The sequence below is a fragment of the Dipodomys spectabilis genome, unplaced genomic scaffold, assembly GCF_019054845.1.
Source record: "Dipodomys spectabilis isolate Male_0828 unplaced genomic scaffold, ASM1905484v1 ptg000273l, whole genome shotgun sequence".
In the NCBI taxonomy this organism is placed as follows: Eukaryota; Metazoa; Chordata; class Mammalia; order Rodentia; family Heteromyidae; genus Dipodomys; species Dipodomys spectabilis.
In genome coordinates this window covers 3,457,031-3,468,746 of record NW_024870950.1, presented here as the reverse complement: position 1 = coordinate 3,468,746, position 11,716 = coordinate 3,457,031, and the positions used below count along the sequence as shown (strand labels likewise).

The following is an 11,716-nucleotide window of genomic DNA, read 5'->3' as shown; positions in this document are numbered from 1 at the left end:
CCAAATTACAAACACAACACTAAAAAAAAAAGCCAAAAAATGTTGTGTAACCATTGCAAGTATCAGGTTACAAAAATAATGAACATATTTAAAATTGAGTTTTGGATATCTACTTTCTCATTTATTTTTGTGTTAATTTTCATTCTTTGTGGTTAGTCTAGGCATTAAAAGTAGTGGCAAAGTTATAACACTATTTTCAGTGAATATTCCTTAGCCTCAGTGGTATATATAAAACATTCTGATCTAATACAGCTCTGTCTTCTTTTTTTCCATAAATTTTTATCTGTATCTATTATATGCCCTGGCATAGATTTATAATTGTTGTTTTGTGCATTTATCTTTTCAATCATATAGAGAGAAAAGGAGAGTTGCAACCTGGGATACAACAATACTTCCTTTTGTGTTCATCTGTGCCTTAAATATACTAGGGGTATTTTTTCACACAGCTTTGCATTACTATCTAATGTCCTTTCTCTCTCTCTCTCTCTCTCTCTCTCTCTCTCTGTGTGTGTGTGTGTGTGTGTGTGGTGTGTGTGTGTGTGTGTCTGGGGCTTGAACACAGGGTCTAAGTGCTGTTCTTCAGCGCTCTAGCGCTCTACCACTTGAGCCACAGATCTTCTTCTGGCTCTTTGCTGGTTAATTGGAGATAAGAGTCTCTCTAACTTTCTTTCCTGGGTTGGCTTTGAATTGTGATCCTCAGATCTCGGCCTCCTGGGTGACGAGGATGACAGATGTGAGCCATTAGTGCTCACCCGGCTTTCCAGAATTCCAGTGTCACCTATCAACACAGAACTCTCAGTTTATCTTGCCCTGTGTTTTTTGAACTTCTTTGCTATCTTGACTTGAAGCATTTATTAAATTTGGAAATCTTTTGGCTATTAATTCTTTAAGCATTTTTATCCGCCTCTTACTTGCTCCTGCCTTTCTTAGATCCTGTCCATTGATGAGCTAGCTCCTGCTGTGCGTCTTTCCTAAGCTTTGTTTGCTTTTCCCATTTTCTTCTTTGTGTTCCTCAGAAAGGGGGGTCGAATAGCAATTAGCCATTTCCACATGGACTTATTCTTACTTCTGCTGAAACTCTAGTGCGTTCAATTCAGTTGTCCTGTGTAGTTCCATAATTTATATCAATTTATTAATATCCTTCTGTTTTCTAAGTCATCACTCTATTTTCCTTTAACTCCTTGCTTATGGTTTCTTACAGCTTTTTGAGCATATTTAAGAAAGTTGCTTTTAAATCCTGCTTTAGTGGATTGCTACCTTTGTTTCCTCTGGGACAGTTTCTATTCATTTTTTTCCTGCAAGTGGGCTGCCTTTTCTCATTTCTTTGTATACATCTTAGTTTGGATGGTGGAAAACTGAACGTGTTGAGTGTTATAACATGCTAACTTTTGAAAATCAGATCATCCTTTCCTCCACAAAGAGTTTGCTTTTTATTGTTTGTGTGGGTTGTATTTGCTTTTCTAGTGACTATTTACTATTTGATTTGAAAGATTGTTATTTATTCGAAGTTGTCTCTGAGATCCATATGTGAGATTTTTCTCAAACACATGGGGGAAAAAACCAACACAAAAGCCCTTCTCAATCCTTGTGCACTGGCTCTGCATTGGGACATTTATTCCGTAGCAAGCGGTATACAACTCTTCCCCATCTCCTAATCCCCGCTCACAAACATAATCCTCCAATTCGTGTTTACTCTTAATCACTCAAATTATGTCTCATAAGTGAGGAGAATAAATAATATTTTAACTGTGTCCCCACCAAAACTTTTCTGATACAGTACAGAATGATTTTTAATGGAAATGTTATGAATTATTTTTCTATAAGAGACAAGAATAAACTCCATAGGCATCCATGTAGCATGCCTGTAGCCAAAATATATCTCACTGTTCATATTTTCCTTGAGGAAAAAAATAGACTATGCCTACTGTTTGCAAAATTCTACCAAAAACCACTGTCAACAACCTTGTTCTTCAGGGACCCTGTCTGTGAAGAAGCGCACATGGCTAGCCTTGGTAGACTCTGCGTTAGTCCATATTAGAACTGCTTTGCTTCCTGAGTTTTTATCTTGCTCCTGCCTAGAAGGGAGCAAAATACAGCTGGTTATCAGTGGCTTGGCCTGTAATCCTAACTACTCAGGAGGCTGAGATCTGAGGATCGCGATTCAAAGCCAGACCTGGCAAGAAAGTCTGTGAGACTCTTCTCTCTAGTGAACCACCAGAGAACTGGAATTGGCTCTGTGGCTCAAAGTGATAGAGCGCTAGCCTTGAGCAAAATAGCTCAGGGTCCCAGACCCTGAGTTCAAGCCCCAGGATTGGAAGGAGAGAGGAGAGAGGGAGAAAGGGAGATGGGAAGAGAGGGAGAGGGGAGAGGTGGTGTGCCATGTTGTAGATTGTGAATCTAGAAGGAAGCAGCACCTGATGGATTCCATGGCGTTATTTACCTCTGACGGACAGTCTCTATGGTATAGCCTTATCAAATGGAGTCACTGGGTGTCGGGGGTGGGGGGGGGTGGGGGCATGAGGTGAGTTCTTTTCAGCTATTGTATTAAGTGCTCAGTAGATCCTGCTGCGTAGCATCTAAGTATGCTGAGTAAGGTTGGGAAAGATGAACCCCTAAGTCCCTGTTTTGAAAGATGAAATTAAAAATAAAAGAATGAACAAAAAAAAGAAGCAAAATAGTTAATGGCAAAGCGAATTCCACGGCTGACTGCTTGGTGTGTGGGCTGCTGTGGAGAGCCGCGGTGGTGGCATCTCCGTTTGCCCTTTATTTCTCATCTGGCTCAGGTAGGCATGAGTCATCCAATGCTTTGGGGAACATGGATCACTGCACAGCTTGGGGACAAGGTTCAGCTGCTACCCTTAAAGTCTAAAATAGAAAAGATTTCATAAGGGGAACGAAGAAGCTGGAGGAATTGCTCTTCCTCCCCTGCGTTCTGAAAGGAAGATCAAAGGAAAATTTGGAATGGAAGGAAGAGATAAGACAGGAGCACGCAAGTATGAAGAACCCTTTGGTCTGTTGCTTTGTCCTCAAATGGACTCATTGTAGGGGTGTTAGGGATCCCCCTTTTAATTCTTAGATCTCTGAATAGGAGCAATGCCATTAGCGTGAGTTTTCACTTGAAGAGAAGACTGACTGTCCCAAATGAAACCGCTCCATTGTTCTTAATATGTAGAGACTGTCACTCTTAGGAAGGACATCGTCCCAATGGCCAAGAACAAATGGAGGGTTGGGTCCCAAGGAGGAGGAGTATATGTGAGGGCGTAAAGGTGCCTTTATGAGATGGAAGGTTCTAGAGACCAAGTCATTGAGAGAAGTCATGACTGTGAAACTGTTCAAGACTAAAGTAGGCAAAAGAGACCAGGACACGACATAAAACTCCTGATTCTGGATTGGATAAAGCTTGGATAAAGAAGCATATTTATTGTGATGAGATGAAATATTGGGGGAAATTGTCTTAAATATGAGTAAGATAGAGAACACAATTGAAGTGGTGTTAATGACATCTTGAGTTTGATCCATATGTGTATGGTTATGGTAGACAATGTTCTTAGGAAATACCAGTTTAGGGGGAAATAAAGGTTACTGTGTTGGCAGCTTACTAAAAGAAGAATGCATGTAAAAGCTTGAGATGTGAGGCAGTGGTTGTGGAGAAAGTCTAATGCATGGGATGGGGGTAAGGTACTGAATGTCCAATTCGATCCATTCTCACTGGACTGTAACAGAGCAACACAGGGCAGAGTAGAAGCTGCTTGATTATTGAGATCTCTTCTTCTCAGGCAGCACCCCAAGAAGTGGTCCCCTGTCCACTGCCCCGTCCTCCCTCCAGGGTTGATGGGAAGGGAGATAAATCCCTTGTAGGTATTTTGAACCCCAAGGTGACAGAAATCTAATCCTTCATTGATTGAGCCATCCATGAACTGGACTTGAGTTCCTCTAAAATGATGAGATTGATTTTCTACACGAGACAGAATAAGAGCCTGAGATAGAAAATGAGATTGGAGTCAGGGGGGAAAAGGCATTTTTCACACTTGAGGCTGCAGCAGAGGAACCCCATCACTGCAAGAGCATTCTAACTCTTTTGCTTAAGTAGTTTATCTCCGAGATGTGGTCAGTGACCTGCTAGCGTGTGAAAGCCTGCTGTGCCCATCTCTTCGCAGCCCTTGCCAAGAGGATAGCTTGGAAACTGCTGGAGAGAGAACATTTACACCACAGGAATCGACACTTTCGACAAAGCAGGACCTTGTCCCCATTCCTTAGCCCCCAAGAGGTCAAGTTGGTCTACTCTTTCCAGGATACCACTGGCCTGAACTCAGCTCTCATGATCCAGGGGGAGGTGACGCTGGGGAAAAGGTATTAGGAGTTCTTTTTAACAATTTTTGGATGGTGATTAAAGATCTGACAAGAGTTTGACCTCTTCCTCCTTGATTATTGATTACTTAAAAATATAAAGGTATAGCTGGGTGCTGGTGGCTCGTACCTATAATCGATCCTAGCAACTCAGGAGGCTGAGATCTGAGGATCATCGTTCAACGCCAGCCCGAGAAGGAAAGTCTGTGAGACTCTTTTTCTTCTTTATTTATTTTGGTCAGGTGGGGGGGCTTGAACTCAGGGCCTGGGTGTTGTCCCTGAGCTTTTTCACTCAAGGCTAGCTTTCTATCCTTTGAGCCACTTTGAGCCACAGCATCACTTCTGGTTTTCTGGTGGTTAATTGAAGATAAGAGTCTCACAGGGCTGGGCACTGGTGGCTCAGGCTTGTAATCCTAGCTACTCAGGAGGCTGAGATCTGAGGATTGTAGTTTGAAGTCAGCCTGGGCAGGAAGGTCCATGAGGAAAGCTCAAGAGTACTGCTCAGGCCCTGAGTTCAAGCCTCACAACCATGATAAATAAATAAAGGTATAGATCTGTAGATCTATATCTTGATATAGATAAGCATAGATCTATAGCTATGTCTCTATTTATTTATTTTTTGTCAGTTGTAGGGCTTGAACTCTGGGCCTGGGCGCTGTCCCTGAGCTCTTCAGCTCAAGGCGAGTACTCTACCAGTTGAGCCACAGCACCACTTTCTATGTCTTTATTTTTATAAAGATATATAAATAAAAATATAGATATGGATGATGTCTACCTATATTTTTATTTTCATATAGTATTGTATATATTCACATGTAAGCTCTTTAGCATAGCAGGTTTTCAGAAGGCCAGACATAGCATGTCAGCATTGTGAGAATACACATTACCACAAAGTAACATTTTTGGACCTCTATCAAGCTTTTGAGTTGACATGCTAGTTTATTGACTGTTTGATTTCACACTTAAAAGCCAACACTTCTCCTTTTAATGTCTATCTTTATTTACTTGCTTTTTGTGTGGTGCTTAGGCTTAAGCCCACAGCCTGTGTAAGCTATCCAAGCAAGCACTCTACCCCCAAACAAATCCCCAAGCCCCAATGTTCATCTTTGATCAAATGATCTGAAAGTCTTGATTTGAGCTGGAGAATCATGGATTTTCCCCCCCTCAGTGACCTATACATATGAATTAACATTTTTATTTATATCAGGAATGAGAAGTTCAACCAGCTTGCTTTGAAAGTCTCTGGTACAAGTCCCATCGTCCACTAGACCAACTGGGAATGGTTTTGTGGGGGGAAAATACATGCTTGTGGATACTATCTGATTGTAAAGCAATCTGTATGTAATGATCATGAATATCAGTACTGATCTCAAAGCTCTGTTTATTAGTCTGTGCCTTTGAAATCACGCTGGTGGCTTTTTAAGTTAATTAGTCTGCAGTTAGTGACCCCCCTGGTCCTTGGATATTAAAAGCTTCAGAGCAGATGCCCTTAGCTTTGAAGAAGAGACTTTCTGTAACCGGGCTCCACTCTCCTTCTCCTACTTTCGTGACCGCTGCCCTTTCCACGGGCCTCCAATCCCTCCAGTCCAATTACTGCCAGGCTGAAAAATGTGCCCTGCATTGCTTTGCCCCTGTGCCCCTTCTGCGCTTAGAAGTCGCCAGCCCTGCGTTTCGGCCTTTCAGGATCCCACCCCAGAACCTAATGAAACATTTCTGCTTCCCGAATCACTCAGCCCGCAGCGCTGTCCTCATCCTCACCTCTCCAGGGCCTGCTCTGTTCCAGTTCTTCACGCAGCAGCTATCACCCGCTAACGCGGCATGTTGTCCTTTCCTATAAGACAGACTCTCCGAAGGGGAGATCTCTTGCAACATAGAACATAAAAACACACATACGTATATCTTGTGTATTTCCATCTGATATGCCTTGCAGTGAGTTGGGACACAAAAAGCACTTAGTACATCGTATAATACACCCGTCACTTCTGGCATATCTATGTCTATATCTCTATCTATGTATCTGTGTCTGTCTGTCTGTCTGTCTGGTGTGGATACTGGGGCTTGATTTCGGGGCCTCATGCTCTCACTTGACTTTTTCCACTCGAGGGTTACCTAGCCCTCTACCACTTGAGACACACCTCCACTTCCGGCTTTTTAGTGGTTAGTTGGAGATAAGAGTCTCAGGGGTTTATCTTTCTGGGCTAGCTTTGAATGGTAGCCATGATATCTTAGCCTCCTCCCGAGTAGCTAAGATTAAGGTCTGGGCTCTGGCCTTCATAGTTCTTTCGAGCGTGTGTGTGTGCTCATGGACACGAAGCCCATCTTGGTTGAGGGTTTTAGATGTCAATGTAGGCAGCAGTGATGATGACTGGGATACTGCCAGTAACTTCTTGATTCCATTTCTCTTGGTTTGAAATCATTGTGTCTGAGGTCTAGTCCTTGAAGCCATAATAGATCTATGTGATTATGGAGAACTATTTATTCTATATCCTTTCCTGCAAGGGGTGACTTTTAGGGATTTAAAGAAAGTGGTCTTTTATAACCTTCTAGCCTCTTGTGCTATTGAGGGGTCACTGAATTTCCATTATATATATGTTTAATTCATATATATATTCATCTATCTGTCTATCTGAATTAGCAATGTTCTAAACATCATAGTCCCCTACAGCTCTATCTAATTTCTGCAACCTTCACATTTAAAAAAAGGACATCAGGATAATATGTAGCTATTGTTTACATTTTTTTCCAAACCTATAAATGCTAACCACTTTGTAAGCTTTGTACAAACCCCATTAATGAAAGATTTAAGCTATTTAATTACGTTAAGTATTTTCTGACATCAATATTCATTCCTTGGTATTCAAATCACATTTCCGATATTCTAAGAAGGATTGGTGGGGATTAATCAAAAAAATATTTCTTAGGAAAGAAATGACAGAAAAGTGGTTGGAAGATCCTTTGAAATGTTGGCTCTGCCCATTACGAGATCTGCCAATTCATTACTAGAGAGACAAAGCTCTTGCCACCCTCTGACCTGAATTCATTTCAGAAGCTATCTGATTGATTTCAGGCACTGAGTTTGGCCGTATTAGAACAATTACAGTTCCACTAATGATAAGGTGAACTTTTATGTTTGCCCAGTTCTTCAAAGGTTCAGTTGAATTTAAGGCTGACAATGGTATTCGCATGTGGGATTTGGTTCTTAGCTATTACTTTCACAAGCATTGGAAGGGCTCTATTCCTTCCTCTGAGAAAAGTTTTAATATGCGACAAGTCAGATGATGGGACAGATTTTATATTTGAGCTGTGGTTGAGAGGTGGAGAAAGGAAGCCCTGGCTGAATGGTAGGAAGAGGAATGTGTTGTAATTCAAATGATGACAGAGAGTCTAGGAACAGGTTTCATAGAAAAATCTGCTAGTTCCTGAGGTTCCAAGATCAGAATGAAGTTGTGTTTCCCAAGACCCAAGTTGCATTTATCCAAAGACAATGGCAAGACTAGGTTTGGTTATGTAAGAGGCACGTTAAATTCTAGAGGAAAGGAGAGATTGTCGCTCAGAAGCACAGTTTTCTCTTTTCCTCTCCAGTCCGTGAACTAACTTGAATCCCACAGCCTTGCTTCTATTCTTCTCACCTCCCGAAAAGAATTGCACGGCCATTCCAAAATGGATCACTCTACCAAATCCTATCTTTTTGTTTGTCCTGGCGTTCCCTGTTGCTTCCGTTTTCTATTCAAATTTACTGTCTACTAATGGCTCATTCTTTTTAAGTACTTCTATCTAGGAAATTCCCTAAACTATTACTCTTATCTATCCCTCTTGCTTCCCAACCTCTCATGGTGCTCCATCATCTCATGGTTGTTCAGGAAATCCTGGTGATTCTGTACCATTAAGCCTTCTATTTCATTCACAGCCATGGGGGTTTGCGTGTGAATGAACACTGCTTTTATTCAGGACTTAGAACTGCTGACTCAGATGAATATACTCATCCTTAAAGTAGTATTTTTTGTCCTAATTTGACCAAGGAGTTTTTTGGTAGCACTCGGGCAATGCACTCACTTTGTAGAGACCCCCAGCGGATAGGATTTTCCTTCCTGCCTTATTTGATATACTTTGGATGGCCCTTAAGAGCAGTCTCTGCTTTCTGATGTAGCCTCTTCTCCTCTTCTAGCCAATTCCTTTGACCTTGTACTCCACTTTCCAAACCCTATTTCAAACAAATTGAAGTCTGTGAGCATGCCTCTCTCTCTGTCTCTCTCTCTGTCTCTCTCTCTCTCTCATATCTGTTCTTTCTTTGGGAGCTCCCTTCCCTTGTTCTTTCTTCTCTTTGGTAATGACTCCTGTGAGGCATTTAGTGTTGACGCCACTCTTCCTGGAAATCGCCCTGCATTTTTCAGTTGTGGTCATGTACCTCGCGTTTGTGCTTACTTAGGATCTTTTGCCTCACACCCCACTTAGCAGGAACCCCCTTTTCTCAAGTGAATCCAATGCCTTTTCTTTTGAGATAGTAATTTACTAAAATTCACGTTGCCCAGTGAGAAGCTAACAAAGTATTGTTCAACTGTTTGAAATAATAGGAGATAAAGAAGAAAGTGCTAAAGTGAACAATCACTCCGGAAGTGACACCGAGCAGCTTGTGGCAAGTTCTGCACAGTATTATTGAAAGAGGCAAACTGAAATTATTTTAAGCTTTTTTTTTTTAGTCCAGAAGAATGGAAGACTAGAATGATGTGGCCATCTGGTTTTGACAGGAGGTAAAAATGTCGGTATTTAGAACGCTGAGATATCTATAGGGTATCCATGAATAGCTGTAGAGGAAGCACTCAGGATTTGAGAAGTGCATCTCATGAAAGAAAATCAGAGCAAGTAAACAAAAATCAGGTTTCATCTTCCTGAACACATCATTGGAGCCACCACCCGGAGAAATGTGGTTTGCTGAGAATGTAAAAGTCAGAGGAGAAGGAAGTTGTCTTGATATCTTAGCAAAGAGCAAGCAAAGAAGCATTATGGAAGGATGGTAAAAGGGCTGGTTGGAGCAGAGAAGAAAAATACGAAGAATTTTCACTGGACCTAAAAGAAGGAATGATTTTTTTCCCTAAGAGACAAAAGTTTGGTTGTGATATGTTTTCTCTCAGGTTATTTATTGACCTAGATTGGCAAGATGCAGGATATCAACATGGAAAAAGCAAAGAGCTATTTTCTGCTTTTGTTTGGAAAGCATCATCCCTCAAAAAAAATATCACATACATCTTGAATTTATGGTTGAAACACTACCCGTCAATCATCAGCAAATTCCCCTTCAATGCAATGTACTTATTGTTGTTATAAGGCCCCTCCTATTTTTATATAAAGGAGCATAAAATTCTAGAAAGATTGCATCCAGGCTTGCATGCAATTTTGTGAAATAAAAAAAAAACACGTTAGATTTTAAAACTTCACAGGGGCAATTATACAACACAATATTCTTTGACTCAGCTATGCATCTCTTGAAGGAAAAATTGGTGCCATTAAATGAAAACATAAAGTTCCTGACATTTATGGTTGACTATTGAGCTTAGCCGACTCTAGAAATATTGCATTCATATTTCCTAAAGCTACAAATTGCAGATTTCTTAAATTAAAAAAAAGCTAAATTCTGATTTCTGAAGGTACATTCAAAGCAACGATCTGACCTTTATGTATTTAAAAAAAAATTCTTGTGTAACTGTGGGGTTACAAATTTTCAGAACCCAGATGTAATAAAAGCAATAGTAACTGCAATATAATCATCTCTGCTGGTAATTGATTCCCCATTCTGCTTATGGAAAGTATTTGCCTTTTGCAGTGATGGTTACTCACATTGTGGGCATGCATCATGGACATTCATCAAGATGCTTCTGTTAGGATGCTGGTGTTTTTTTTTTTTTTTTAATTTCTTTTGCTATGTTCTCCTTTTGGTCACAGAGTATGTGGGAAAACTCACGGATATGGATGAGATTCATAGTGTTGCCAGAAGCAATTTGAAATTGGCTAGGCAGAAGCACAGAATCTATTTTTTTTCCTTGTCCATCTTGTCTGATCCAGAAAACATCCGCATTAACTCTCATTCTCCGTTGGAAGCACTACTTTATTATGACTCGGTGGATCAATATTCACCGAGAAGCAGCAACTATGATAGGTAGGCTGACAATTGTGTGAAAGGCCTCATTGGTTTGAGAGGAAATGAGGTCGCTTTGTGAGACTTACTTTCTTCTTCTTCTTCTTTTTAATCAGGAAGGTCAATTTAGAACTTTCCATTGTGCATCATGAATAGAAATAAGATGGTGATAAACAGAACAAAATGATGTGGTGTGTTCCCTGTCCTCCCCATCTTCTACTTGTACTTTTTCCTGAGAATCTTCATTATACTTCCTGGAAATACTGGCTAAGTTTTCTCTTGGCAAAACCAGTAACATACTTGCTGGCCTTCTTCTTCTAATACAGACTCACTAGTGGCTTGCAATTCGTTATTTCTTGCAGAAGATATTTCTTTTCCAATTTAGGAGCTGATAAAAGCAAGTCTACTGTGAATTCAGGATTCAAATTTACAGCCATGGCTAACATCAGATTAATAGGCAGAGTTTGTAGTGGTGTTACATTTGCCTTATTCACTGTTTCAACACAATATCTAAAATGCAAACATATTGATATTTGATTTTGTTGTATCACCCAAGACAGAGAAATCAGTTCAAACACAGGTAAAAAATTGAAACAAGGATAATTCAAAATACTGAGATGTGTGTGACTCATGGTAGGAAAATAATTTGTGACATTACTTTCACTATAGCATTTTTTTACTCTATGTTTTTTGTAAAAATCATAACCTTTGTGTGTTCCTCTTATTTTTTCCCCAAAGAGTAGGGACCAGATGGAGCTGGCTGGGGTGCATGTGTGTTAGAGGAAGCAGTTCATTGTGTAGCAAATAGGTCTATGAGTGAAAGCATCTCTAGAATTAAATGTGTTCAAGGGGAATACTGTACCTATTGGCTTTGAATTCTAAATTCTATTTGCATACCACCCTGCCATGCTGTTGTAGAACATTATATCTATTTAAGCCAACAGATCTATCTATATGACTACATATGTTGATGCTTATCCCTGCAAAGTTTGAACCCCAAGTCACTGATCTGCCCACTAAATGCTGCATGATTCTGCTCTTTAAAGTGTGTATGTGTTTGTGTCAATGTCTTATAGCAAACCGCTTTTGCAATTGTATGGATGCATTATATTCAGATGACTGCCCATATCTGCATGCAAATAACGGTATTCCTGATGATTCATGGATAGCTTCAGAAAATCATAATTTTTCAACGTGTCAATTTATGTATACAATGCATCGTGAGCAATGTCACCCTGT

General features: G+C 40.4%; 1 protein-coding gene across 1 annotated transcript in view; it reads left to right on the top strand.

The window, feature by feature from the left end:
- The first annotated feature begins 2,900 nt into the window (after positions 1–2,900).
- Cntnap4 (contactin associated protein family member 4) overlaps positions 2,901–11,716 on the top strand; it is a 184,470-nt gene continuing 175,654 nt past the window's right edge. Inside the window, exon 1 of the mRNA XM_042700954.1 lies at positions 2,901–2,993. The gene's annotated coding sequence lies outside the window, so the exon portion shown is untranslated. The remainder of the gene's footprint in view (positions 2,994–11,716) is intronic.